Below are 16,385 nucleotides of genomic sequence, written 5' to 3'. Positions count from 1 at the left end.
CTGGGTGTGGCTCTGGTGGGCAGAGCTCAATAAAACTTTAATCCGCTTGTCTGCTGATGCATGGGGCAGAGTTCCCTCTCTGTTTGTTGTTTGGCCTGAGGCGACCCAGAACTGTGGCCTACCTGGCTCTTTGGTGGGGCTACCTGTGGACTCTGGGAGGGCTCATGCTAAGGAGGACTTCCCAGAACTTCTGCTGCCAGTGTCCTTGTCCGCACTGTGAGCCCCAGTCACCCCCCGCCTCTGCAGGAGACCCTCTAAAACTAGCAGGGAGGTCTGCTCAGTCTCCTATGGGGTCACTGCTCCTTCCCTTGGGTCCTGATGTGCACACTACTGTGTGTGTCCTCCAAGAGTGGAGTCTCTGTTGTGACTCTACGTCTCTGAGTGGGGTTGAGACTCTGAGACTGAGTGGAGTCTCACAGACTCTGTGTCCTGTGAAACTTCGATGCTTTGTGGTTCTAGAAATCCTATAGGAGACGGTCCACAGCAGGTGAAGCTAATGCTGTCGGTGGAGGTGGTGAAGCCAAAGATCTGCAGTTCAGACTAAAGGTGCCGATGTACATTCAGGACAAAACAATCTCATGTGAATGTAGTTCAGGCAGGTTTAACATAAATACAGTCAGGTTAATGCCTAACATCTTCTATCTTGTGCCTCCCCTCAGGGACCCCCTCCTCAGTTCCTGAGGCTCTTGTAACTCATGTACAGTGGAAGGGAGACTGGGCTCTGTCCAGTCTGAGCCCTGAGTTAGCCTGTGTGTATCTTAGGATACTTTGTATTTCTGTGGTGTCTGTTGTAACATCATCGCTTTCATTTCTGATTTATTTGGGCCCTCTCTTTTTAAAAAAAAACATACTACTATTGTCTTTTGTTCTTTACAGAAGCTAAAAAAATGTTTGATCTATTACCCTTACTCTATGTATAGGTTTTTCAGTGAGATTTTTACTTTTGTTTGTTTTCTTGTTACTATCAATAATTAGTGAGACTTCTTTTAAGCTTAAGTAAATTCCTTCCACATTGCATGTAAGGCTGGTTTATGAGTGACGAACTCGTTTAGCTTTTGCTAGTCTGGGAAACTCTTGATCTCTCCTTCAATTCTTTCTTTCCTCCATAAATTTATTTATTTATTTCTGGCTGTATTAGGTCTTCATTGCAGTGCGTGGGCTTTTCTCTAGTTGTGGCAAGTGGAGGCTACTCTTCGTTGTGGTGCATGGGCCGTTGTGGTGCATGGGCTTCTCATTGCAGTGGCTCTCCTTGTTGTGCAACATGGGCTCTAGGTGCTCAGGCTTCAGTAGTTGCGGCTAGCAGGCTCAGTAGTTGTGTCTCATGGGCTCTAGAGCACAGGCTCGGTAGTTGTGGCACACAGGCTTAGTTGCTCTGTGGCATGTGGGATCTTCCTGGATCAGGGCCCGAACCCGTGTCCCCTGCATTGGCAGGCAGATTCTCAACCACTGTGACATCAGGGAAGCCCTCTCCTGCAATTCTGAATAATAATTTTGCTGGTAGAGTATTCCTGTTGTAGACTTTTTCTTTTTACCCCATTGATTATATCCTATCATTCCTTCCTAGTTTGAAAATTGTGCTGAGAAGTCATCTGACAGTCTTATGGGAATACCTTGAACATAACTAGACCCTTTTATTTCACTGCCTCTGTGATCACTCTTTAAATTTTTAAATTTTTGGAGCTTTATAATATGTCTTGGTGTGGACCTGTTTGTCTTCATCTTGTTGGGGACTCTGTTTTTCCTGGACCTGGATGTGTGTTTCCTTCCCCAGGTTAGGAAAGTTATCAGTTACTCTATCCTCCAATAAGTTATCTGCCCGTTTCTCTCTTCTCCTCGTTCTGGGGCCCCTGTAATGCTCATGTTAATATTCTTGATGTTGTCTCAGAGGTCCCTTTACGTATACTCTTAATTGCTTTTACTTTGGGCTATTCAGTTTGGGTGATTTTCACTACTCTGTTTTCCATTTCACTGATCTGTTCTTCTGTATCACACAGTATAATGTGGCTTCTCTCATGTACATGTGTGTGTGTGTTTTAATCTCTTTTATTGTATTGTTCACTGTTTTCTTCTTTTTGACATGTTATTACTCTGTTGAAATTCTCACTATGTCTATCTATTCTTCTCCTGACTTGGGTGAGCGTCTTTATAATCATTACTGTGAACACTTTTTTTTATCGGGTAGAATGCCTATCCCTGTTTTATTCAGTTCTTTTTCTGACGTCGTGTCTTGTTACTTCATTTGTAACGTATTCCTCTATTTCCTTATGTTTCCTAATTCTCTGTACATCTTTATTCATTCGGTTCAGGTTGTTACATTCCCGGGTCTCAGAGAAGTGGCCTTATATAGGAGATGACTGATAGGGCCCAGCAGCACATTGTCCTCTGGCCAGCAGAGCCACATGCTCCAGGGGTGTCCCCTGTGTGGGCTGCACGCACCTTTCTCTTACGGCCAACGCAGGGCCAACTGCTGTAGACGAGCCGGTAGGTGGTATTGGACCCTGGCCTAAATGGCTGTGAGCCCCTGCAGTATGTGATTGATTGCCTTGGGTGTGCTGATATCCAAGGCAGCCCTCCATTATGGGTGGCTGTGTGGTGCTCCAGGTGCACAGTTGGACAGCCTAGGCCCCCAGTGTGTCTGGTTGTGAGGTCTTCTGGTGCGGGAGTGCTATGGGCATGGTGGTAAATGGGGCAGGCCCCTGATTCTAATCAGTTCCAGGGAAGATTCTAAAATGTTGCTTGCCCGTGTCTCAGTTCCTAGTGGGAGTCCCAGTTGCCTCTTGCCTTTCCAAGAAGCTCTCCGAGATTAGCAAGTGGGTCTGGCACACGTGTCTTTCACTCTATTGGCTCTGCACAGGGACTGAGAACATGTGAGATTTGTGTGTGCCCTATGAGAGCAGTCTCAGTTTCCTTTAGTCTCCAGATTTCCTGAAAATAAGCCCTGCAAGTTTTCAAAGCCAGACCTGCTGTGTTCTTTTCTTCCAGTGCAGGAACCCTGGGCTGAGCAGCCTAATGCCAGGCTCATACCCTTCCCTCCATGTGGAGGACCTATGCAATTGTGATATCTTCCAGCTGTGGGTCACTGTGCTATATGTGTGGGTTCCAAATAGACTGTGTTTCCAGTCCTCCTACCTGCCTTGTGGTTTCTCCTTCCTTATATCTTTAGTTGTGGAAAACATTCCCTGCTAGTCTTCAGAGATAATTCCCGTGTAAGTTGTTGTAATTTGGGTGTGTCTTTGGCAGCAGGGGAGCTCAGTATCTTCCTACTCTATCATCTTGATCCCCTCTCAAGAGTTCTTTGAAAATATGTGCATTTATTACTGTAAACATAACTCTTTGAATTGCAGTCTTGTTCCTGTATTCCATAAATTTAGGTACTTTGTGTTTCCAATTTTGTTTGCTTTAAGATTTCTTTTAAATTTCCGCTTTGATTTATTCCTGTATGCATTGGCTATTCAGGAGCTTATTGTTCAATTTCTAATTGTTCTTGAATTTTCAATTATTCTTTTTAATATTGAATTTCAGTTTCATACCATTGTGGTTGGAAATGATCCTTGATATGATTTCAATATTCTTGGATTTTTGAAGACTTGTTTTGTGGCTTAACATAGGATCTACCCTACGCAATGTTCTATGTGTACTTAAGAACAATGGAAAGTTTGCTGCTGTTGAGTGGAATATACTGTAGATGTATGTTAGGTTCATTTGATATCAAGTGTGTGTTCAGGTTCAGTGTTTCCTGATTGATATTATGTCCGGATGATCTATACAGTGTTGAAAGTTGGGTATCGATGTTTCTTACCATTATTTTATTTCTGCACATTTTCCCCTTCACGTGGGTTAATATATTCTTTATATGTTGAGAGGCTCCAAAGCTGGATACACACATATTTATAATTGTCATGATTTCTTGATGAATTAATCCATTTATCATTATATGATAACCTTCTTTCCTTTGAGAGGTTTGACTTCAAGTCTTTTTTATCTCATAATAGACTAGTCAGTCAAGTATCATTTTCATGGAGTATTTCGTTCCCAATCTTTCAATTTTATGCTATATATGGATTAGAAGTTAACATGAATATCTTGTACACAGTATAATTGAACTTTCTTTAATCCATTCAGCCACCCTATGGATTATTTAAATTGCAGTATAGTTGATTTACAATATTACATTAGTCTCAGGGGTACAACATATGGATTGAATATTTTTATAGATCATGTTCCACTAAAGTGATTACACAATAATGTCTATATTTCCCTGTGTTGTACTATATATCCTTGTTTGTTTATTTCATACATAGGGGTACTGGCTTTAGAGAAACAAACTACTGTTTTTCCCTCCCCCTTTAAGTCGCCCCACCAGTAACCACTAATTTGTTCTCTGTGGGTCTATTTCTGTTTTGTTATATACATACATTTCTCGCATTTTTAGATTCTACAGAGAAGTGAGAACATAGCGTATTTGTCCTTCTCTAACTTAAGTAGGTATAAATATTCTAGGCCTATTCATGTTGTTGCAAATGGCAGAATTTGATCCTTTCTAATGGCTGAGTAATAGTCTATTGTGTATACATACCACATCTTCTTTATCCACTCATCTGTTGATGGACATTTAGTTTGCTTCCATATGTTGGCAATTGTAAATAATGCTGCTATGAACATTGGGATGCATGTATCTTGTCAAATTGGTGTCTTCATTTTCTTTGGACATATACCAAGCAGTGGAATTGCTGGCTGATATGATAGTTCTACTTTTAGCTTTTATCAGGACCTCCATATTCTTTTCATAGTGGGTGTACCAACTTACAATCCCACCACCAGTGTACTAGGATTGCCTTCTCCATGTCATGAATGACATTTCATATTTGTATACTTTGGAATAATAGCCACGTTGAGAGGTGTGACCTGACGTCCCATTATGGGTTTTCTTGTGGATCATTCATTAAATTTAATTTACAGAAGAAGGTGATAGGCTGGATGTGATCTCCAGGTTTAGTTTGCTAATGCCTGGTATAGGTTAATTTGGGGAGAATTAATACCTTTACAATGTTATTTATTGCTTACATTTTTCAGGTCGACATTTAGTGATTGGAAACATTTAAAATTTTTTCTCCCTGAAGGATATATGAAGTCTGTTGGTTTGTTTCTGTTTTATAAATTTGTTCATTTCTATCATTTTTTAGACTCCACTAGAAGTGATATCGTATGATATTTGTCTTTTTCTATCTGACTTACTTCACTTAGAATGAAATAATGTCATTTACAGCAACAGGAATGGACCTAGAGATGATCATGCTTTTTCATTTCTGAGTGATATTCATTTGATTGTGTACATGTACAACTTCTTCATTATCCATTCATCTGTTGATGGACATTTTGGTTGCCTCCATGTCTTTGCTATTGTAAACAGTGCTGCTGCAGTGCATGTTTGGGTTTGGGTGCATTTGCCATTTTCATTTCTGGCTTTCTGCAGATGTACACCCAGAAGTAAGACTGCTGGATGACATGGTAGCTCTAGTTTTACTTTTAAAAGGCATCTCCATACTGTACTTTATAGTGGCTGTTACCAGCTTACATCACACCAACAGCATAGGAGGGTTCCCTTTTCTCCATGTCCTCTCCAGCATTTATGGTTTGTAAACTTTTTGATGATGGCCATTCTGACCGTGTGAGGTGATACCTTGTTGTAGTTTTGATTTGCATGTGTCTGTCCAATAATTCGAGATTTTGAGCATCTTTGCGTGTGTTCTTTTTAAACACTGTGAGGAAAAGTTACAGTTGACATTGGGTTTTTGAAAGTCTGACTATTTTGAATTTTTGCTCGATAACTACCACAGGACATTTCTTAAGGGCAGGTGTCATTTACACCCTGGCAGTCCTTGTGAATATGAAGTGCCCATAAGCACATGTTTTAAAGTTGCTGTTGTGGAAATGGGCACAGATGTTAGGATTTCCTCCATGCCCCTCTCTGGTTACCTGGGTAACCAGAGCCACTGTGGAAGACGGGCTCTTGGATGGTAAATTAGTGTGGGCTGTGGCAGAACAAACACCCCAGATCTTCTGTTTTGTTACTTCTTGTTTTTGTTTTAATTTAATTTTTCTTTTTTATTGGAGTAAAGTTGATTTAAAATATTCTGTTTGTGGTAGGCGTACAGAATCTTGTGCAGTTATGTATACTCATATGTGTATTCATCTTCAGATTCTTTTCCCATATAGGTTATTAGAGAGTGTTGAGTAGACTTCCCTTTGTTATGCAGTAGGTCCTTGTTGATAATCTATTTTATATGTATTAGTGTGTAAATATTTTCCCCAGCCTCCTGATTGATTTATTCCTTCCACCCACCTTTCTCATTGGGTAAGCATAAGTTTGTCTTCTAAGTCTGTGAGTCTGTTTCTCTCTCTTTTATTTTATTTTTTTGGCTGTACTGCAAGGCATGTGTGATATTAGTTCTCCCAACACCAGGGATCGAACCCATGCCCCCTGAATTGGAAGCTCAGATTCTTAACCATTGGACCACCTGGAAAGTCCCTGTTTCTCTCTTGTAAATTAGTTCATTGGTATCAGTTTTTAAATTCCAGCTATAAGTAGTATCATATGATATTTGACTTTCTCTTTCTGACTTACTTCACTTAGTATGATTATCTCTAATTCTATCTATGATGCTGCAAATGGCATTCCTTCATTCTTTTCATTTCTGAGTAATATTTCACTGTGAACATGTACCGCTTCTTTATCCGTCCATCTGCTGATGGATATTTTGGTTGCTTCCATGTCTTAGACGTTGTAAATTGTGCTGCGGCACACATATGGGTGCATGTGTGTTTTCCAGTTCTGGTTTTCTCCTGTTATACGCCTGGGAGTGGGACAGCTGGATCATATGGTACCTCTAAGTTTACCTTGTAAAGGCACCTCCATACTCTTATTTATAGTGGCTGTTGCCCAACCCACTCTTAGATCCCAACAGCAGCATAGGAGGGTTGCCTTTTTTCTACAACCTCTCAAGCATTTACTGTTTGTTTGCAGATGCTTCAATGGTGGCTATTCTTACTCATGTGAAGTGATCCCTCATTGTAGTTTTGATTTCCATGACGCTAATAATATAGGAATTAGAACATCTTTTCAAGTGCTTTTCTTTTTAACAGTGTAAAATTTACCTATTGAGATAGGATCGTGAAAGTCTGTTCCTTTGGAATTTATTTTGCTTACCTACCCGTGGACATTTCCTGATTGTGGGTGTCATTTAGAGCCCAGCAGTTCTTCTGAATATTAGCTACCCATAAGCATTGTTTTTAAAGTTGCAGTTGCAGGAAAGGGCAACAAGGCAGTGGAATTTATTCATACTCACCTTGATTGCTAGGTAAAACATTGGTTTAGTGGAATTCCTCTTCCTAGGTTGTAAATTGGAGTGTAAAGTGCCAGGACAAATACACAAAATCTTGTGTCACATTACTTCTTGTTTAATTTAATTTTTATTTCTTATCAGAGTAAATTTGATTACAATGTTGTGTTTGTTCTAGGTGTAAAGAAGCTGGTTCATTCATATGTCTACACATATCTAATCAGGTTTAGATTCTTTCGCATGTTGGTCATTAGAGAGAGTTGAGTAGACCTCCCTTGGCATCCAGTAGGTCCTTCTTGATTATATATTTTATATGAATTATTAAATGCATGTTAACCCCAACATCCTAATTTTTCCATTCCTTTCACCTTTTTCAAAGTCTGTATGGGTCTTTCGCAGTGGAAATATATTCATGGGTATCAATTTTTAGATAACCCTAGTAAATGATGTCATCGGATATTTGTCTTTCTTTTTGTGACTTACTTTACGTAGTATGTTTACCCCTAGGTTCATCAGTGGTGACGGAAAAGGCATTGTTTCATCATTTCCATGGCTAATATTCGATTGTGTACATGTACCACTTCTTTGCCCATTCATTTGTTTTTGAACATTTTGCTTGCATCCATGTCTGGCTACTGTAAGTATCGCTGAAGAGCATTTTTGGGTACCTGGGCATTTCTGAATTCTGGTGTTCTCGGGTTACAGGCCCATTAGTGTTTTGGCAGGATCACATAGTAGCTCAATTTTTACCTTTTAAAGGCGCCTTCATTCTGTTCTGATTAGTGGCTCTTACCAGTTTACATCCCAGCAGCAGCATATGAGTGTATCCATTCTCAGAAACCCATTCAGCACTTATTGTTTGCAGACACTTTTCTCTGATGGCCATTCAGACTATTGTGAGCTGATAGCTTTTTGTAGTTTAAATTTGCATGTCCCTAATAATTTTTGATGTTGAACATTTTTTCATGTCCTTAAAAAAAAAAACACTGTGAGGAAATTTACCTCTCGAAATTGTCTTCTCCGGCTTTTCTACTGTTTTGCATATTAATGTCCATTCCTGACCGCAAGATATTTTTTGAGGGCAGGTGTCATTCAAAGGCCTGCAGTCCTTGTGAATATTAAGTGACCAGTAGCACTGGGATTAAAGCTGCTGTTGCGGGAATTGACCACAAGGCGGCAGATTTCTACATTCCCAACTTTGGTTACAAGGACAGGAGGGCCTTCCTTGAAGTTGTGGTCCTAGGTTGCAAATTGTAGTGGAATGTCCCAGGACAAACTCCCAAAAGCTTATGTCTCCTACTTACGTTTGTTTTCTACATTTATTTTATGTTTCTTATTGGAGTAAATGTTTTTTAAACTAGATTCTTCCTCGATCTACAATTTCCCCTTTCTCCTTTGCCTTTAATATTTATTTGTTTATTTTTGGCTGTGTTGCGTCTTCGTTTCTGTGCGAGGGCTTTCTCTAGTTGCGGCAAGCGAGGACCACTCTTCATCGAGGGGCGTGGGCCTCTCACTATTGTGGCCTCTCTTGCTGTGAGGCACAGGCTGCAGACGCGCAAGCTCAGCAGTTGTGGCTCATGGGCATAGTTGCTCCACGGCGTGTGGGATCCTCCCAGACCAGGGCTCGAACCCGTGTCCCCTGCATTGGCAGGCAGATTCTCAACCACTGTGCCACTAGGGAAGCCCCTATTGGAGTAAATCTTATTAGAGTGTTGTGATTCTCTGGATGTACCAGTTAGGATCAATTTTTCATACATATATCTGTTCATCATTGGATTCTGTTGCCATGTAGGTTATTATAGAGTGTTGAGTAGAGCTCCCTTGGTATTTGGTAGGTGTTTGGTGATTATATAATTTATATATATTAATGATTATATAATTTGTATACATTATAAGTTTATATACTTATAACATATATTAGTGTATGTATGTTAACCCCATAATCCTAATTTACTCATCCTCCCACCTTTCATTTTGGTTAACCATTAGTTTGTTTTATACGTCTCTGAGTGTCTTTTCCTCTGGAAATATGTTCATTGGTAGGAATCTTAAGATAACATCTATAAATTATATCATAGGATATATATCATACACTTTTGACTTCACGTAATATGATTATTTCTAGACTCACCTGTAGTCATGACAGCGACACTGTTCATTTTTTTGAAAGCTAATCTTCCATTAGGTACATGTACCACTTCTTCTTTGTCCATTCATCTGTTAACTGACATTTTTGCTGCTTCCATGTCCTGGCTATTTTCAGTATTACTTCAGTACAGGTTTGTCAGCGTGTGTCTTCTCGATTCGGCGCTTAGGTGATAGGCCCAGTGGTGGGCGTGTCGGATCGAACGACATCTCAATTTTTACTTTTAAACGCAGCTCCTTTCTGTTCTCATTGCCGGATCTTACCACTTTACATCTCACAAGCAGCTAGAGGATACACAGTTCTCTAAAACACCTTCAGCGTTTATTGTCTGTAGACTTTTGGCTGATGGTAGTTGACTTGCGTGAGTTGAAACCTTTTTGTAGGCTAGATTTGCATGAGTCTAATAATTCCTGATGTTGAGCTTTTATCCATTTTCTTTTTTTATTTGAAAAATAGTGAGTAAAACTTACCTCTTCATACTATCTCCTTGAAAAAATTGCCAGATTTGAATTTTTTTGGCCATTCCATACCTCAGCACAAGTTTTGACGGCAGGTGTGCTTTACAGCCCAGAGTGAGTCCTTGTGAATGTTAAGTGACGGTTACCTGTGGTTTTAAAGCCGCTCTTGCGGGAAATGGCACAAGGCGACAGCATTCCTACGTTTCCAATTCTGGGTTTTTTGGGCAACAGATCTTTCCTGGAAATCGTGTTAGTAGGCTGCAATTTAGAGTGGAACGTGTCAGGGCAAACGCCCAAGAGCTTATATCGCCATAATTCTTGTTTGTTTTTTTAAATTTAATTTTTTTTAATTATAAGAGCAAATTTGAGAAAATTGTTGTGTGTGTTCTAGCTGAACAGAATCTGCTTCATTATATCTATGTGTAGATCTATTCATCTTTGGATCCTTTCCCATGTAGGGTATTACAGAGTGTTGAGTAGACCTCTCTTGGTATTCCATAGGTATTTTGTGATTATATATTTCATATATATTAGTACATGTCTGTTAACCCCCATATCCTAATTCATACATTCCTTACACCTTTCCATTTGGTTAAACATAATTTGGTTTTCTGAATCTATGAGTGTCCTTCTCTTGGAAAGTATTTCGTGGGTATCAACTTTTATGTAACACCTATAAGTGATGTAATAGGATATCTGTCTTTCGGTTTCTTTCTTACTTCAAGTTGGGTGATTATCTCTAGATCCTTCTATGGTGGTGCCAATGGCACTGTTCCATGCTTTTCCATGGCTAATATTCCATTGTGTACACGGACCACTTCTTCTTGGTGCATTTTTCTGTTGATGGACATTTTGGTTTCTTCCAGCTCTTGGCTATGGTACATGTTGCTGCAGTGAAGGATTGCCAGCCTGTGTCTTTTTGATTCAGGTCTACTCAGCTGATAGGCCCATTAGTGGGCCTACCAGATCACATAGTAGCTTTAATCACAAGTTTTACCTTTAAACACACCTCCATTTTGCTCTCTGTACTGGCTGTTACCAGGTTACATCCCATCAGCAGCTAGAGAGTACACAGTTCTCTAAAACCCCTTCAGCATTTATACTATGTAGACTTTTTTGCTCATGATCCTTCTGACGGCTGTGAGGTGAACGTGTTTCTAGACTGGATTTGCATGGCTTTATTAATTCCTGACGTTGAGCGTTTTTCCATGCCTTTTTCTATAACAAAAAAAGAGACAGAATATAAAATGTGCATAAAATATGCCTCTTGAAATTGTCGTTTTCAAATATGGATGTCTTTTGAGATTTTTGCTCGATTTACGACCGAAGGATTGTTTTGAGGGCAGGTGTCATTTACAGGCCTGCAATTATTTTGACTATCAAGTAACCGTTACAGCTGCAGTTAGAGCTGCTGTTGTGTGAAACGGCCACAAGGCGGCAGCAGTTCTCATTAACCAAATCTGGTTACTAGGGAAACAGAGCCTCAATGGAAGTCCTGTTCTAGGTTGCAAATTAGAATGGAATGGGCCAGGAAAAAGCCCCTTAAGTTTATATCTCACTAAATATTGTTCTTTTTTTAAATTTAATTTTCATTGTTTATCACAGCAAGTGTGATTACAATGTTTTGCTTGTTTTAGGTGTGCAAGATGTGGTTGTTTTCCACATATACATATCTCTTTTCTTCTTTGGATCCTTTTCCCATTTTAGGTTATGACACAATGTTGAGTAGTCTTCTCTTGGTATTCCGTAGGTCTTTGGTGATTATATACTTCACCTGTGTTTGTATATCTCTGTTAACTCTGACATCCTAATGTATCCAATCCTCACACCTTTCCATTGGTGAACCATAAGTTTGTTTAATGAATCTGTGATTGCCTTTCTCAGTGGAAATATCTTCACTGGTATCGGTTTTTAGGTAACACCTATAAGTGATATCATAGGATATGTGTCTTTCGCTTTCTGACTTACTACAAGTTGCGTGATTACTTCTAGACTCATCTATGGTGATGCAAATGGCATTGTGTCATTTTTGTCCTTGGCTAATATTCCATCTGTACGTGGACCAGTTTTTCCTTGTCCACTCACCTGTTGATGGACTTTTTGGTTGCTTCCATGTCTTGGTTATTGTAACACTGCTGAAATGCACATTTGCCTGCCTGTGTCTTTCAATTATGTCTTCTTCGGTTATAGGCCCAGGAGAGGGCCTGTTGGATCATATGGTAGCATAATGTTTACCTTGTAAAGGCGTCTCCATTCTGTTCTCATCAGTGGCTCTTACCAGGTTATGTTCCACTTAAATTTGAGGGTATGCCCTTGTCCACAACTCTTTCAGCATTTATTGTTTGTAGCTTTTCTGCTGATGTTTATTCTGACAGGTGTGAGCTGACACCTCTTTGAGGTTGGATTTGCATGCATCTCATAATCCCTTGAGATTGAACTTCCAGGCATGTCCTCTTTTTTTTCAAGCTGTGAGTAGCGCCTACCTCTTCAAATGGTTTTCTTGAAGTATGTGTCACATTTTGAAATATTTTGGCCATTACCTCCCTGAAGACATTTTGAGGGCAGGTTTCATTTACAGCCCTCCAGTACTTGTGCATATGAAGTGACCATTAGCACAGGTTTTAAAGCTGCTGTTGCAGGTATTGGCCATTGGGCGGCAGCATTTCTCCTTTCCCCATTCTGGGAATTACGGAAAGTCTTTCCTGCCAGTGGTGTTCCTCGGTTATATATTAGAGAGGAATGTGCCCGGAGAAAGCCCCAAAAGCTGATGTCTCCTTACTTACGTTTGGTTTCTAAATTGAAATTATATATATTTTTTATTGGAGTAATATTCCATTGTGTACATGGACCTTCCTCTGTTTTTTGTGCCTTCCTCTGTTGTGCCTTCCTCTGTTGACAGACATTTTTGTTGCTTCCAAGTGTTGGCTGCGGTAAATATTGCTGGCGTGCCGGATTGCCACCCTGTGTCTTTTTGATTCTCATCCTCTCAGGTGATAGGCCCAGGAGTGGGTATGCTTGATTGAATGGTAGCTCAATATTTACCTTATCAAGGCACCTCCTTTGTGTTTTCATTACTGGTTCTTACCATGTCCCACTTAGAAACGAGGGTGTGCATTTCTCCACAACCCCTTCAGCATTTATTGTTTGCAGAACTTTTGCTGATGACTATTTTGACTGGGGTGAGCTGATAGGTTTTTGTAAGTTGGATTTGCATGTCTTTAATAATTCCTAATGTTCAGCTTTTTTCCACACCTTTTTTTATTCTGTTAAACAAAAGCAGAAAAAAAACTGTGAGTACAATAAACCTCTTGAAATTGTCTTCTTGGAAGGTTGCCCTCTTGATTTTTTTGGTCGATTTTTGACGCCAGGATATTTTTTGAGGGTAGGTGTCATTTACAGGACTGCAATGAGTGTGACTATTTAGTGACCCTTAGCACTGGTTTTAAAGCTGCTGTTGTGGGAAACGGCCACAAGTCTGCAGCATTTCTCCATCCCCAAATCCGGTTACTAGGGCAGCAGATCCTTTCTGGAAGTCATGTTACCAGGTTGTAAGTTAGAATGCAATGTGCCAGGAAAAAACCCCATAAGTTTATGTCACATTACTTCTTGTTCGTTGTTTGAAATTTTTTAATCAGGGTAATGATTAGAATATTGTTTGTCCTAGGTGACACAATCTGGTTCATTTGTACATTATATTTATATATATGTATATGTATATGTGTATATATATAGATATAGAGATATAGAGATATAGATGTGCAGATCCTCCTCCCATGTAAATTATTGAAGAGTGTCCCGTAGACCTCTGTTTCTATACGGCCGGTCTTTTTGACATATGTATTTAATACGCATTTGTACACGTACGGTAAACCTGGTCGTAATTTATCCATTCCCTCCACCTTTCCTTTTAGATAAGCATGATTTGTTTTCTAAGTCTGTGAGTGTCTTTCTCTGTGGAAATATGTTCATTGGGGTCAGTTGTTAGATAACGCCTATAAGTGATATCATAGGATATGTATTTTGCTTTCCGACTTACCTCACGTTCTGTGATTATCTCTAGGCTCATCTATGGTGTCTCAAAGAGCAGTGTTTCATTGTTTTCCAAGGTTAATATTCCATTGTGTACATGGACCACTTCTTCTTTATCAATTCATCTGTTGATGGACATTTTGGTTGCTTCCGTATCTTGGCTATTGTGAAAGTGGCTGCAGTGCAGCTGTTGCAGCCTCTGTCTTCTCGATTCTGGTCTTCTCAGGTGAGAGGCCCAACATTGGCCCTGCTGGATGGAATGGTGGCTCGGTTTTACATTTCTTTTGTGTGTGTGTGTGTGTGTGGTACGATGGCCCCTCACTGTTGCGGCCTTTCCCGTTGCGGAGCACAGGCTCCGGACGCGCATGCTCAGCGGCTATGCCTCACGGGCCTAGCCACTCTGGGGCATGTGGGTTCTTCCCGGACTGGGGCACGAACCCGTGTCCGCTGCATCGGAAGGTGGACTCTCAACCACTGCACCACCAGGGAAGCCCCAGTTTTTACTTTTAAACGAGGTCCTTTCTGTTCTCATTATTGGCTGTAACCACTTTACATCTCACCAGCAGCTAGAGAGTACACAGTTCTCTAAAACCCTTTCAGCATGTATTGTTTGTAGACCTTTTGCTGATGGTAGTTGACGTGTGTGAGTTGAAACCTTTTTGTAGATTAGACTTGCATGAGTCTAATAATTCCTGATGTTGAGCTTTTATCCATTTTCCTTTCTTTTGAAGAAGAGTGTGCAAACTTATCTCTTCATACTATCTCCTTTAAACATTTGCATGTCTTGAATATTTTTGGTCATTCCCTAGCTCAGGACATTTTTTGAGGGCAGGTGTCCTTTACAGCCCTGAGTCTGTGAATGTTAAGTGACCATTAGCAGTGGGTTTAATGCCGCTCTTGCCGCAAACGGCCACAAGGTGGCAGCATTTCTACATTTCCAACTCTGGGGTTTTGAGCAACAGAGCCTTCCTGGAAATCCTGTTAGTAGGCTGCAAATTAGGGTGGAATGTGCCAGGGCAAACCCCCAAGAGCTTATATCTCCTTACTCCCTGTTCGTTTTTTAAATTTAATTTTTATTTAGTATCAGAGTAAATTTGATAAAAATGTTGTGTGTGTTCTAGGTGTACAGAATCTGGTTCATTTTATGTATGTATCGATCTATTCATCTTTGGATCCTTTCCCATGTAGGTTATTACAGAATGTTGAGTAGACCTCTCTTGGTATTCCGTAGGTATTTTGTGATTATATATTTCATATGTATTAGTACATGTCTGTTCATCCCCATATCCTAATTCATACCTTCCTTACACGTTTCCATTTGGTTAAACATAATTTGGTTTTCTGAATCTATGAGTGTCCTTCTCTTGGAAAGTATTTCATGGGTATCAACTTTTAGGTAACACCTATAATTGATGTCATAGGATATCTGTCTTTTGGTTTCTTTCTTACTTCAAGTTGGGTGACTATCTCTAGATCCTTCTGTGGTGGTGCCAATGGCACTGTTCCATGCTTTTCCATGGCTAATATTCCATTGTGTACACGGACCACTTCTTCTTGGTGCATTTTTCTGTTGATGGACATTTTGGTTTCTTCCAAGTCTTGGCTATGGTACATGTTGCTGCAGTGCAGGATTGCCAGCCTGTGTCTCTTTGATTCTGGTCTACTCAGGTGATAGGCCCATCAGTTATCCTACCAGATCACATGGTAGCTCAATTTTTACCTTTAAACACACCTCCATTCTGTTTTCAGTACTGTCTGTTACCAGGTTACATCCCACCAGCAGCTAGAGGGTACACAGTTCTCTGAAGCCCCTTCAGCATTTATAAGTTGTAGACTTTTTTGCTGGTGATCATTCTGATGGCTGTGAGGTGAACGTTTTTGTAGACTGGATTTGCATGGCTTTATTAATTCCTGATGTTGAGCATTTTTCCTTGCCCCCTTTTTTAACAAAAAAAAAAAGAGAGAAAAAGAAAGAATATGCCTCTTTAAATTGTCATTTTGAAATATGCACGTCTTTTGAGATTCTTGCTCGATTTAGTGACCACGGATTTGTTTAGAGGGCAGGTGTCATTTACAGGCCTGGAATTATTTTGAATATCAAGTAACCATTATCGCTGGGTTTAGAGCTGCTGCTGTGTGAAACGGCCACAAAGAGGCACAGTTCTCCTTTAAGAAATCTGGTTATTAGGGCAACAGAGCCTATATGAAAGTCGTGCTCTAGGTTGTAAATTAGAATGGAATGTGCCAGGAAAAAGCCCCTTAACTTTATATCCCACTACTTCTTCGGTTTTTAAATTTAATTTTCATTTTTTATCACAGCAAGTGTGATTACAATGTTTTGCTTGTTCTAGGTGTGCAAGATGTGGTTGTTTTACACATATACATATATCTATTGTTCTTTGGATCCTTTTC

The sequence above is a fragment of the Stenella coeruleoalba genome (assembly GCF_951394435.1).
Source record: "Stenella coeruleoalba genome assembly, chromosome: 3".
Classification (NCBI taxonomy): domain Eukaryota; kingdom Metazoa; phylum Chordata; class Mammalia; order Artiodactyla; family Delphinidae; genus Stenella; species Stenella coeruleoalba.
The sequence above is the reverse complement of the archived record's forward strand: the minus strand, read 5'-3'. Positions refer to the sequence as shown.